A 12697-nucleotide genomic window follows, 5' to 3' on the forward strand; every position below is an offset into this window, starting at 1 on the left:
TTTATGGAATTCCTTTTTGTACCGATACTTGAGTTATTGTAGTTGTTGGGTAGTAGGTTTTAACTTTATCATCACTTGTAGTGTTAAGCTAGTAGCAAGTTCAGTCTGTAGTATTGTAATTTGTAGTGTTAAGTACTGGAAATACTTAAGTTGTGTGCGAATATGTATATAATGGCAATGGATTTAGAAAGTTAAATTATTAGTATTTCTTGCTTGTTGTAATGTTGTCGTTGTTGTAGGGTAATTACGGTTTAACTTCACTTTATTATCACTTATAATGGTAAGCTAGTAGTAAGGTCAACCTATAATATTGTAAGCCATATTGTTAAGCACTATAAATACTTAAGTTGTGTGAGAATTTGTATATGATGTTGCTCGATTTAGAATATTAAACTAGCAGTAATGCTTGCAATATTTTCCTTCCATATATCTGCTTCTTGTACTCTTGTTCTTTGCTTGTTTGTTTGTTTTTTTGTTTGTTGTTGTTGGGTAATTATGTTAACTTTACTTTATTATTACATTACTGTAAGTGACCGTTGCCACCGGGATATTTCCCATTTGCAATTTAATAATAATAATAATAATAATAATAATAATAATAATAATAATAATAATAATAATAATAATAATAATAATAATAATAATAATGATGATGAGTGACAGGGGTTTAACGTAATTTGGAAGGAATGTTTTGCGTATGATAAACGAGTACCAGGTTAACTACTGGGGGGCAAGGGCGGCATGCGTAGAGCTATCCACTCCACTCCACCAAGTGCCAACGTTATGGATAGTGGAAGCCTTCACCTTCCACCCTTCCAATGGCTTTCATGGTTTGTACGGAGATGACTTTGCTTTTAGCTTTTTAAATATTAGTATTCATGTTTATTATGTTTGTTTATTCATACCCCTGCTTTGTAATTCAGTGACCATGGAATGGCTCTAAATGTTGTAATTTATATTTATATTTACTTGTATTTATTTCCTTTTTCCATATTGCACATGTTTGTTGTTATTATTATTACTGCTACATATCGCTTAACATGTAAATAAACTAATATTTAATACAGTAAATAATGTTTATCTCTTTGGATTCATTTTTTCGTTGCATATTCTTTTTGCTATGACAACATTACTTCTTTATGATATAAATAAATATAAAATAAACGTATTTCTTCCCAAACATATTTGTTATACGTGCACCAATCAGGGAACCAACTAGGGAAGTACCTTTTACTAAGGTGCATAATGTTTTTGCATACATGTATAATTGAAGAACTGAAGATCCATATACAGGTAAGTGGGTCGCCCAAGTGGTAGGCCTATTACGCGTCATAGGAAACTGAGTGAACTGGCTGTGCAGTTTGATCACATTGCTGTGAGCTTGGTATCAGGAGATGGTGATAGATTTGAACCCCACACTCGGCAGGTCTGAAGTTTTTTTTCGCCCGTCATTTTCATTTCAGGCTAGTGCTGTGTCTGTACGCTTATGTACATTTTAAACGTTTGAAACCTTAGCCCTCTTTCCTATCCCATTCTTGCCTCACAACCTGTCTTCATGTGATTTAAGGCAATGTATATGTAAAAATCTGGTAATGTTGTTTGACTCATAGTGCTCCTGTACATTGGTTTCTGTAATGTTGTAAGCTTGAGATACACCAACTTGTAAGCTGAAAATATTTTTCAAATGCCAAATGCCGTAAAAGTACTTAGTGGGATGTAAAGATGTTAGCATTATTATTAAAAGGAAGGACAGATATCTTATGTGGTAAGTCCTTGAACTTGCAGAAATCGCAATGGATTATACAATCTATATTCCCTCCCCTCTTCCTTTTTTTTTGCTAGTTGCTTTACGTCGCTCCGACACAGATAGGTCTTATGGCGACGACCCCCCTTCCTTTAAGAATGCAGTTATAGTAATGCGTACATCAGAATAAAGGCAGGATTTTTTAAATTAATTTAAGCAAGTGAAGGAGAGAATGTATGACTAGCTCAGGTTGGCGGATTCGAGTTAGGCGGTATTTGAAAGTGCTCAAATACGCCAGCCTCATGTCTAGATCTACCGGTACATAAAGAACTCTTGCGGGACGAAATACTGGCACCTCGGCGTATATGAAAACGATAGAAGTAGATAGTAGAAGTAATATTCAATTCTGCAGTGAGCTTGAAAGCTGACCTAATTTCCGTTCACGTAGCTTGGCACATTAGTGTTCTTATATGGTGGGTTCGAGTCCGGCGGTATTTGACAGTGCTCAAATACGCCAGTGTCATGTCTAGATCTACCGGTACATGAAATAACTCTTGCGGGACGAATTTTTTTGGCAGTAGAACTTATTACATTATTATTTTCAAATCCGCAGTGAACTTGAAAGCTGACCTAATTTCCGTTCACGGAGCTTGGCACATTAGTATTCCTATATGTTTCCTGGTAAGCTTGAAGATATAACCAGCCTGCAGGCTGAAAATATGCCCAGTAATCTCTCTCCTTACTGGTTACCGGTAATGAAGAGAGAAGGAAATGTTCGCGCAAAAGAAAGGGAAGTCATTGGATGTCTGGAACTTTCGAAAATCACACTGCAAAGATTTATTAAATAAATTGTATCGTTTAACACGCCCCTCTTTTCAAGAATATGGTTAGTACGCCTACTGTATATCAAAATAAAGAGAGATACATGTAACATTAATTTGAGTGAGAAAGTGTGTTTATTTCCTTAATTCCTCATTGAGCGTGGAAACCGACTTAATTATGAATATCTTGATTTATTTCATCTTAACTTTTAGCATTTACTAGGGTAGGGACCAGGGGCGTAGCCAGGGAGGGTTACTGGGGGTTAGAACCCCCCCCCCCCCATTGAACTTTCACAAAAAGAAAATAAATAGAAACTGACAGTAAACAATAAACTTCTTTTATGTGATCAAGATAAACTCCCTGCAATCTACTGCTTGTTGAGAGTGTTTGCCACCCTACCTGTCACCACTGCAGCCAGTGAGAGATCATTTTCAACATTAAGACGCCTTAAAACCTACCTCAGAAATAACACAAGTGAAAGTCGACTTAACGGGTTGGCTCCCTTGAACATTCACAGAGACATACTTGTAAAACCAACAGATGTATTAAATTTATTTTCTAGAAAGCCTCGAAAATTCGATTTTAGATTGTAAACTGAACATACCGTTTGAGATAAAACTGCTGACCTCGATCATATTGTTCTTGTTCTGTATTTTAAAGTAAGAATTTTGTAGTGTATTGCAATCTGAATATCACATACAGTAATTCACTCTTGTATCAGTATCCTTATGACAGTCATGCATGCGCGTACCAGACACGCACAAGCACAAGCACTTTCATTATGTTATATCTTATTTTGTAACTGTAACCCCCCCCCCCCATTGGCCGATCCTGGCTACGCTACTGGTAGGGACACATTCATTATCGGTGTTTACATTGAGGTTAGTTTGTTATGGTTATGTCTGGTGATTTTAATATGTAACCAGGCAGGTTGGCAGCAGTGATCAGCCATTACAAAAAAGAGAAAAGAAGAGTATCGGGCGGCGATATTTACTTTCTGGGGTGTTTCCTTACTCGGCGATTACTATACCAACACCACCTATAGAGAAGGCCTAGCAATACAAATACGATCCTCGTGTGACGTCATGCTGCTACGTCCTATCCGAACTGTAAACAGCTGGCAGCGTGTTTTGAATGTTATTTTGTTGGATGTGTGAACAAGTGTAATTTTTGACTAGTGTTTGAATTTATGTTCTTTACTTGGTGGTAGGCCTACCTATCATAGTAAAAGGCATAATGCCTCATAAGTGCAGTATGCAAAATTGTAAAGGCAACTATTTAAACGGACCAAACGTGAGTGTGTTCTCTTTCCCTGCTAATGAAGAATTGAGGTTAAAATGGATAAGAGCTATTCATCGGGAGGATTTTATTCCTACGAAACACTGTAGGGTATGTATAGTTTTTGTTTACTAAATCCTTTTGACACGGAAATCACATTAAGAAATTACGAACAGCATAGTTAACGAACATGTGCATTCACGTTTCAATCTCATTGTATTTTAGGTATGCGAACTTCATTTTAAAGATGATGAGATTGAAAGATCCACGAGCATGTTCGATGAAAAGAACGGGAGGTTACTGACTGCTCCTTTGTCAAACCCCAGATTGGTGAAAGGTTAGTTCATCATTCCTAGATAGAACACTATGATGCTTTAGGCATATTCTTTGTTTCTTAATAGAATGCCATTTTCAGTACAACTGTGTAACAACTAATTTTAAACATTTTAGATGCAGTTCCATCACAGTTTCCAAACTGCCCTCAATATCTCTCTGGAACCACTACTGCCTCCCGTGAAGATCCAGAAAACAGGCGGCGCAGAGTGGAAAACCAGTGTTTAGAAAATGCTATTACTGACAGTTTACGTACATATAGTGAACATGCTGAGGCAATAACATTTAAAGACTTTGAGGAATTAAAGCTGAAAGTGAATGGCATTACATTTAATACTGAATGGGACTTGCTCAAGAAGGAATCAGGTTTATATTTCATTTTAATGAAAGAGGAACCCAACCCTCATATTTCTTGTTGTGTTAAAATAACACAAGATTTATATGCTTCATTATTTGTCAATAATGTAGAAGTTAAACGTTGTAAAGGGGTGTAATTGCACAAGCATGTTAAGAAACTTACTGAAATTGAAACATTAATACAGAATGCCCATTCTCTGTATGTATCTTCTACTATGTCTAGCAGCCAGGATATAGAAGAAACTTTGACTGTTCTTGGTGGTTTATTGCAACACTTAGAAAATAAGTTTCCTGAGAAGAAAAATATGTTGAATTTCTTAAAAAGAACAGCTATTCTTGTTACCTAGGAAGAGGGTGAAGAATTATTCCTGGGAGTTAATGGTATTTTCTACATTAGCTCATTCAATTTCTCCCCATTGTTACAAATTTATTCGAGGATCTGGTAACTTAACACTTCCTGCTCCACGTACGTTCCAAATATGCTCAAAGCTTGTAACAAACCCTCTGCAGGAAAAGAATGACAATTATCTGCTCTATATGAAGAGTAAATTTCCATTACTCTCTCCAGAAGACAAATTAGTGCTATTGTCGATGGATGAGGTTCATATCAAACCCCAGTTAGATTTCAAACAGGGCAGGGTAGTAGGTACTGCGATGAACAGTGATGAATGTGCCACAAGTGCATATGTTTTCATGGTCCATAGTGTACTTTCACATTATAAAGATGTTGCTCATATTGTACCTGTCACTAATATTCATGGTGAGGAATTATTCAACACTATGAAAACAATAATCCTTGGTTTGGAAGAAATAGGCTTTGAAGTAGTAGCAGTTATTGCAGATAACAGTGCTCTGAACAGGAAAGCAGTGTCTTTTCTTAGTGATCCGCCTGAATTGAAGCATGTTTACAGCCATCCCAAAGACAAGAAGAGAAAGCTCTTCTTTATCATAGACACCGTCCACATTTTAAAATGTGTTAGAAATAACTGGTTAAATGTAAAGGACCAGCAACTCTATTTCCCAGACATAACTGACTATGAGAAGATGCATATTGCATGTTTTAGTGTGTTGAAACATCTGCATTCATTAGAAAAGAAGAATCTTCTAAAATATGGGTTCTCCCTGACACTGAAAGCTTTGTATCCAACAAATTTGGAACGTCAAAATGTTTGTTTGGCATTAAATTTTTTAATCATCCACTAGCTATTGCCCTGAAGGAAATAGGACCTAAGAAGAACTTGGAATGCTGGGAAAGTACAGCAAATTTTATAGAAATAATCTCTACGTGGTGGGACATAGTAAATGTCAAAACCTTATGGAAAGGTAAACGTCTCAGGAATCCTTTTCAGGAGCCTATAACCACAGTCTCGTGTCATATTGAGTATTTGGAGAAATTAGTGCAATGGTTAGATAATTGGAGGTCGAGTACTTCTTATGGAAGACTCAGTAAAGAGACACACACTGCATTGACTCTCTCTACAAAGGGTTTATTAGAAATGGCAAATTACTTTCTTATTGATAAAGGCCACAGATTTTTCTTGCCTGGAAAAGTGCAGACGGATAACTTGGAAGCTCGGTTTGGTAAATATCGACAGCTTGCAGGTAGTCAGTACAATGTATCTCTCAGACAAATATATGAAGTTGAAAATAAATTGCGACTTCAGTCTGTTATGGAATTGGATGCTGCTATTGCTGACTGTGTAGAAGACAATGAGTGTGACGTTGGTGTATTTGTGGAATGTACAGCAGATGAAAATGATGTGGATGGGATTGAAGAAAAATATTGGCCTCTGTTACATTACATCAGTGGATACTGTTCCTATGGTATAATGAAAAGATACAGCTGCGATTACTGTGAAGTTTTTATCTGCAGTGAAACAGGTGATAGTGCTGCTGCCCATTCAAGCTTAATAAATGCAAATGACAGGGGAGGATTGTGTCATCCGCACAGTGATGTGGTACTGTGCACATCATACTGTTTCATAATTATGAATAAACTATTAGAGAAGGATTTCAAAACACAGTATTTACATCATTCCAGTCACTTGAATGTGTTGTTACAAGTAACTATGAAATGTTTGCCCTCTGACATTTTTATGAGCCACAAGTGCCCCAGTCATACAACAGATCTCATTCAACGGAACATTCTTCATACAGCTAGCAATATATTGATTAATAATTTTGTAAAGGACTTCAATGATGATGCTAAATCTAAAACTCTCGCCCAGCATAAAAGAAGAAAACTAATGCAGTGAATTATAGTGTTTAGTGCTGATTATGACAACTATTTTGTAAATAGAGTACAGACTGTTTTTAGTGTAAAAACTATGACTAAACTTAAAAGTAGACAACTAGTTTGTAAATTAAATTATCTGATATGTTTCTGTAAATGCTGTACCCAACTGTCAGTAATTGGTATTTTAAACTTCTACATTGATGTTTAAGCCATGTAGGCCCCTACTGGACTTCATTCATCGATAAGGTAATTATAGTATGATTGAATGTGCATGCCAGTTTTTAGTTGGTATGTTTTAAGTTGTTCATGTTTTAGTGCTAAGCTTGTGTGACATGTACTGTATTTTGTTATTAAGGCAAATATGTGGAGTCATTTATTGTGCATGCCATTCTTATAGTTGGTGTGTTTTAAGATGCTGCTGTTCTTGTTTAGAAATTCTTTTGTCAAATATCTTAGCCTATGAATTCATCAGTAACTACTGTAAAATCTGTGGGTTACTAATTATTTCCCTTTTGTCTTGAACAGAGTATGAATATTTTGAAAACTACCAAACGAAGTATAGGGATAGCCGGGTACCTATTTGCGTAAAATTTCGTTATTTAAATATTGGTTGTTTTTGCCGAATAATCTTTACGTTAGAAATGATCAGTAATACATCTTACATGGTTTGGTACGGTAAATGCTCGGTAAAAATAAAGATTGAACTGTAGATTTGAACTGAAATAATCCGGTCGAAGTGTTTAAGTTGCGAATGGCATGACGTACGCCCATTGCCCGTTCTCGGCCTTAGCGCTGTGACGTCACGAATCGTATTGCGAGGCCTTCTCTATAGGTGGTGTTGACTATACATATAGTTAGTGCCTACATTGCATCTGATTCCCTGAGCGTGCTCCAAGCCTTAAATAATCCCAGCCTCCGGTCCAATTGGTATATTCAAAATCTTCGGAAAATCTGTTTCGATTTACACCAACTAGGCAAAAGAATTACCTTACTCTGGGTTCCGAGTTATTCAAATATTAAGGTGGGTACTCACTAGGAGATTGCAACATCCAACGCAACGATTGCTGCAACCATATTTTTCTAATGAGTACGTCTTGAGTTTCGTTGCTGCAACCGTTCGCAGTGAGGCGCGCTGTGATCCATCTGGTTGTGTGTTCGTTGACGTGTTCCAGGCACATTTCGTAGTCAGGACGCGCAGAGGTCATGGAGTGGCCTGAGGAATCCTGTCTAAATTTAATAGAAATATATCGCAAATCTACATTATTATGGGACCGTTCAGTGAAGTCCCAAATGATTTCAATATCAATGACGTCTCATACCAAAAAGATATGTTAAATGAAATTAAATAAAATTAAATGAACCTTACCTCTGTGTGATCTTTTAATTCGCTGATGATTGCTTGACACACTTGTGGTACAAATTTACTTATTAATACCGGGCGAGTTGGCCGTGCGTTTAGGGGCGCGCAGCTGTGTACTTGCACCCGAGAGATAGTGGGTTCGAACCCCACGGTCGGCATCACTGAAGTTTTTTCCGTGGTTTCCCATGTTCACACCAGGCAAATGCTAGGGCTGTACCTCAATTAAGGCCACGGCCACTTCCTTCCCAGTCCTAGCCCTTTCCTATCTCATCGTTGCCATAAGACCTATCTGTGTCGGTGCGACGTAAAGCAAATACAAAAAATATTTTTGACTTGCTTGGATATTCTGAAGTGATACTGCAAGCTGGTGAAGCTGTCATCGGTGGCTAAAAATCCCAAAGTAAGTGCCAATTTATCTTGAACAGATATAGCTTTTCTAAATTTCGTGTCCCTTGTTTTTATTTTCGGTTCAACCAAATTTAATAAATACTCGAAATCGGTCGGTGATATACGAGTGAAATTCTTAAAATATCACTTATTTCTTGCGATTTCAAATCCAGAAGCAAATTGGAATTAGCTTTACCTTTGTAAAAGTAACCTTGCCACCAACGCCGGGGATGTTTATAGTCCTCGATTAGGTAATGCAGCAGAATATACACAGCACTTATGACGAGTATACTGGACGACATTGTTGCATGTGTCAAAACGAACGCTGCGGAACTACTGGTGTTCGCATTGAGGTTTGACGAACGTACACATTATACAAGGTTGCGTTGCATTTTGCAGCCTCGTAGTGAGTACCCGCCTTTACAGGTAATGAACAGGCGGATGCCTTGGCTTAGGCGGCGGCTCAAGGTCAGGGTGTTGCGTACCATTTGGCGTTACCCTATACTGATTATTGCAGCGTTTGTCGAGAGAAGATAAGACAGTTATGGCAGGATGAGTTGAGACACGCCTCGTGTCGTACAGGACGGAGTTCATTTCTGATCCTTCCGAACGTCCCACGCTTTCCATGGTTTACTATATATTATTATACTAGACGTCACATCACTAACATTATCCGTTTGCGACTAAATCATATGTGCACGCTTGATCAATTATTTCGTATGAAGTTGGTCGAGTCTAACCTCTGTAAATGTCGAACTTCGGTTGGCACAATTAATCATATATTGTTTCAGAGTCCGTTGCTCGAAGTTAGTAGGCGAAAATGGTTACATCCGTTTTTCCGGAAACAGTTCGTGTTACCCACCCAATTGTCATGTTGGATACTCAATCCCACGCCCACTACGGTCGTAGCTTTATCGAATTTCCTTTCTGACACCAACACTTTCCGTTAATTTCTCTCCCTTTGTTACTTCCGTATGTGTGGACCCGGCCATGTGCGTGCGTTAGGAAGTCGCCAAGTTCAGAACGTACTGGCATGAAGCTTTGTACCTTGTGTCCTTCTGTTACTCCTGTGTGTTGTAGATTGGTAGGAGGTGTGTTCTTACTCTCCTTTTAATTTTCTCTCTTCCTTTTTCGCATCCTCCATACCTTGAGTTTTATTATAGGATCTGTGACTGGGTGCACCGCTATGACGCGAAGCCCGTAAAATTATCAAGACAAGGATGGTTTTGGGCTCTCTTAATGTTACACAGTCACAAATAAGGAATATAACTTTACTTATTGGTATAAGAAGAATACACATAAACACATACATAACAACGAAGCACTCATTCACAAAAACACACTATGCTATACACGCGTTATTGACCGAATACTATGGATCAAATTGAAAGTTTCTGTGGTCATATGACAATGGAGTGTAGGAGTGTGAAATTTTGTGAAACAAAGAGGGTCATTTGCTTACAAAATTAATTTAAAGTCATCAAGAAACTGGTTTAGAATTTTGAGGATGATGGAAGAGGGATCAAATAATAAACAAGAAACACTAGTTGGTAAAGGGATAGATAACTGTTTTAATAATGTATGTCGCGGGGAAGAATATTCAGGACATTGGAAGAGCAGATGATTACTGTCACCTTCTGGATTACCACATGTACAGTGGGGGAGGTTAGTGATATTAAAACGATATTTATATTGAGGAGGGAGGGCATGATTGAACCGTAAACGGATAATGTTAATAATATGCCGCCGTGCATATGAGCCGTTAAATTATCAAGGTTTTTGTGGAATGTATAGTTGTAGCTGATAATAAAATTGACCTTTCGTACGAATAGAGCGCTGCCACACTTCCTGCCATGATTGAAAGGCGGCGTCTTTAATAAGAGGATACTAATCTGGGAGAGGGAAAGCTACAGTAAGAAGCTCAGAAGATGAGTTACTCGTTTCTCGAGCAGCAAGATCACCTTTGTCATTTCCTGGATTTGCGGAATGTCCTTGGATCCATATTTAAGTTAAATAATCACCCGAAATTTCAAGTTGATAAAATAAATATTTAACATTATATAAATGCCAGGTATACGACGGCGTGTTCGAACTGAGAGCTTATAAAACACTTTGGACATCGGTTTATGGTTGCCTTTTTGGGAATGGTGTTTAACATATAGGAGCGCTTGTCGAATCGCAAAGATGTCTGCTGAAAAGATGGAAAAGTTATCCGGTAAGTGGAATCGCTCGGTTGTGTGCGTAGTGGAAACGAAGAAGGTCGCACCTACACCCCGATGAGATTTCCATCCGTCAGTATAGATGTTGACGCCACAGTCGCATGGATAAATTTTGAGTTTCTTGTTCGCTGAACTAGAGGATGAGGCACTTTTTGATTGATTTGGTTAAATCGATGTGGACGTAATTATAATATGGGGAGTAAAGTTTAAGCTATCATAGGAAAAGGAATGCATAGGTAGCTGAGGGGTACGTAGCAATGGATTGCGATGAAAATACATCACAAAAGCCTGATATACTGCGGGAGCTCGTCCATATTGTGGGGGGTGTTTGCTATAGTACCGGTAATCGTGTAGAAGTTGTAGCTTTGGTATTAGTGGGGAACGGGATAGGGCGAGTTGTTTAAGAACATACTTTTCAGCGAGCATTTGGTGTCTAATTAAAAGGGGACATTCATTTTTATCTACGAGGAGAGCATTGGTGCGGGAAGTTTGAAGAGCGCAGATACAGGTTCGTAGAGCTTGATGTTGAAGTGTATTAAGTTGAGATAAAGTGGCTTCAGACGCAGTATCTATGAAATTAGCACTGTAATCCATATGTGATCGGATTGTTGCCCAATATAGCGATAACGCTGTTGAGGGATCTGCTCCCCGTTGGCGCCTCGTGACTGTTTTAAGGATTGTAAGATAACTATCTGCGTTGTGTCGTAATTTATCAATATGTTGTTTCCAATTTAGTTGACGATCTATGAGTATGCCCAAATAAGTATGTTGAGTGGTGAAAGGAATACTGAATCCAACAAAGGTGATAGGCGTATGATCAAACGAGCGTTTGTGTGTAAAATCATTGCAGCGCACTATGAAGTAGAAAGCTGTAAGCCATGTATGTTGAACCACGTTAATACATTACTCATAACAGTTGCTATGGACTGTCGGCATTCATCTATGCTAGTGTGTGAGGCGTAAATGATGAAATCATCCGCGAATGCTAAAACTCGAGCGAATGGTGTTATAATCTGTTCTAGATCACTCATATAGCGGGCAAATAATATACCGCTTAATATAGCTCCCTGAGGTAACACATTCGATATCTGTCGACTAGTAAATTGGTGGCGTGCAGATTTAATCATTAATGTACGATAAGAAAACAGTTCATGCAGAATAGATACAAATTTAAAAGGCATTCCCTTTGAAGCCAACTTTTCCCACAGGAGGTGTAAAGGAACTGAATCATACGCACCATTTATGTCCAGAAATATAGCAATAGTGCTGCGTTTTCTCCAGCGGGCTAATAAGATATCAATGAGTAGAATGTTGATCTGATCCTGGGTACTACGACGTTTTAAAAAGGCATATTGAAATTTTGGAAAGAGATTGTAATAGTCCAAAGACCATAGTAGTCGGCGTAATAGAATCCTTCAAAAGGCATTACGTAAGCAAGAACCCAGGACTATTCCACGGTAATTCTCTGGGTCGTTGGGAGTTTTATGTGGTTTCAGTATTGGTTTTAAATGAAAATCATTCCACTGAGGGGGTGAGTGCGCGCATTATGCAAAATATTATTATAATAGTTAAGTAGTACAATATGTGCTTGAGGAGGGAGTAACCGAAGCATTGTATACGTTATTAAATCCGGACCTATGGAGGAACTGGTAGCAGTAGACAATACAGCTCTTAATTCAGCTAATTGTATAGGTTGTAATAAAGTAGAAAACTGGGGATGAGTCATGTAGGAGGGAAACAAGAGTTGTGGTACCGTATAATCAAGAGTAAGGGAATTAAGAAAGGCAACATAATATATCTCGATGTATAGGTTGCTTTTTTGATTTTGAGAGGCTCTTGTAAGCATTCATACTGCATTCCACAAATTGGACGCCGGTACATGAGTGGTTAAGGATGATATGAATGCTCTCCAAGCAGCTCTTCTTTTATTATTAAGTATAATTTTAGTGCGAGCCATATGA

The sequence above is a fragment of the Anabrus simplex genome, chromosome 1, assembly GCF_040414725.1.
Source record: "Anabrus simplex isolate iqAnaSimp1 chromosome 1, ASM4041472v1, whole genome shotgun sequence".
Lineage (NCBI taxonomy): Eukaryota > Metazoa > Arthropoda > Insecta > Orthoptera > Tettigoniidae > Anabrus > Anabrus simplex.